Here is a 2,308-nt window from a genome sequence, read left to right as displayed (position 1 = left end):
TGCTATGTCAGCTCAGGGACATGAGTGTAACTGTTGGGATGAAGAGACTTGGAAACCACCTCTAAACATTTCTTGGAAAGTTAGAAGCAAGGATCTCATTCCTTTCCTGGAAGTGAGGAGAATGGGGCCAATAAATCCTTCTCTTTACTTTAAGGCAGTACAGCTTGTAATTGCTACTTCTTGGCTGTGAAATTTAATTTGTGGAGGGAAAAATACCTAATTATTTCATCTTCCTCTGCATCCTGCTTAAAAAAAAAAAAACAAACAAACCTCTAAATGAGTTTACTTCTTCTGGAACCCCCCAAAAAGCAGGGCTCTGATCTTTTGATCATGAATGAGTCCATTTGTTCATTTACTGGTTCACCACGCTTGTATTGCCTGTTGGAGGAAAAAAAAAAGTGGAAGTGTTAGTCGCTCAGTTGTGTCCACTCTTTGTGACCCCATGGATTGTAGCCCACCAGGCTCCTCTATCCATAGGATTCTACAGGTAAGAATACTGGGGTGATTGCCATTCCCTTCTCCAGGGGATCTTCTTGACACGGGAATTGAACCTGGATCTCCTGAATTGCAGGCAGACTTTTTACCATCCGAACCACCAGTGATTGCCTGCTAGGTCTTAGGAAATGTGCTCGAGCTGGCACTGGCATGGGAAACTGAGGCAGCCAAATGAGATGGTATGAAATACATATGTTACGAAAGGATATCTAGTATCTGAGGTGGGTGAGCTTCTCAAAGGGCAGGCGCTGGGAGGTGGGGACTCATGACTTGGAGTCTCTTCAGAATAGGACACCAGGGACAGGAATGTGAAGAATATTCTGGATAAATTGCAATACTGAAGGAATGTGAATTTTATATGGGACTTGGTCTTCTTAGCCTTCAAGTTTTATTCTGACAGAAAAGTCCCTCTGAATGTCAGGGTTGGGCTGAAATCTAGGTTATTGTTTTGTGTTTATTCCCATGTGGGTAATTCTTCTGGACAGTGCATTTGGGTTTGAGGAGACTGGTCCAAGGGGAGGAACATGCTTTATGTTCTTGTTGTGAGCCATCCCCTTTCCCTCTGCTGCCATCTTGACTTTGCACAAGGTGGAATGGGGTTTCTTTAGCTGATGGTGTGGTCTTTGCCGGCTTAACAACAGGAGGTCCATGTTATCCATGGGATCAGATGCTGCTTCTTTCTTTGTGTTGGGGTCCTGAGTATACATTTCTCTAGCCTTCGGCTGTATATTTTGTATTTAGAAATAATATTAGATTTTTCTCTTTGATTGTTTTTAAGCCTGAAAGCTAAAATAGAGGCATTCCAATAGGAGATGGTCAATTTCAGGGTAACACATACACAATGCATCTATAGAGTAGGATATTGAGAGACAGGGAGACAAGAAAGAGAGAAGGGAGAGAGACACACACAGAGAGGGAATGAATTAATCTCCTTTGGGGAGAACTCATGAAATTTTGGGGTTTCCCCAGTGGCTCAGCAGTAAAGAAACTGCCTGCAATGCAGGAGCCGCAGGAGGTGCGGGTTTGGTCCCTGGGTCAGGAAGATCCCCTGGAGGAGGGCACGGCAGCCTACTCCAGTATTCTTGCCTAGAGAATCCCATGGACAGAAGACCCTACCAGGCTACAGTCCATAGGGTCACAAAGAGTCGGACACGACTGAAACAACTTAGCATGTATGCACGCACACAGGAGATTCTTGCTGATACTGGTTATGAAAGAAAAAACAAAATCTCCCTTTCTGGCTTACTGGCTCTCTTGCTGTGGGAACTTAGCAGTTTGACTCCTGGAGGTAAATTGGGGAGTTTTATGGCCTTTGACTCCCTGAAGTATTTCATATATACTGTTTTACTGTTTGTCATTTAAATCGATTGCTGTCTTTCCCTATCCCCTGTTAGGCTCTGGTCCTGGCCACATCTCTCAGCAGCTGCCCCCTGCCACTACTTCCTTCTCTTTCCCCTCCCGGGCCTCAGTGGTTCACTTGTATTCCAGCCACAGCAACCACTGGCAGATGGTTGCCTGCACACTTCGTGCAAGTCCCTGCTTCATTACCCACTCTCATCTATCTGTGATTCCTGAGGTCCTTACTCACCAAGAGCTAGTTCAAGGGTCACCTCCTTCGTGAAGCTCTTCCCTTCCATTGAATTCTTACCCTGTGCTAGACACTGCTCACTAGATACTCCTTATCTGTATTTAAGCTCTATATAAGATATGTATCTATGCATGCATATTTAAGCTATGAAATATAGCTGATTTAAGTTATGCTGTGGCTTATGCTATATATAAGCGTTGCTTTATCACAGGAGATAGATGGTAT

Source organism: Ovis canadensis, chromosome 6 (assembly GCF_042477335.2).
Source record: "Ovis canadensis isolate MfBH-ARS-UI-01 breed Bighorn chromosome 6, ARS-UI_OviCan_v2, whole genome shotgun sequence".
Classification (NCBI taxonomy): Eukaryota; Metazoa; Chordata; class Mammalia; order Artiodactyla; family Bovidae; genus Ovis; species Ovis canadensis.
The sequence above is the reverse complement of the archived record's forward strand: the minus strand, read 5'-3'. Positions refer to the sequence as shown.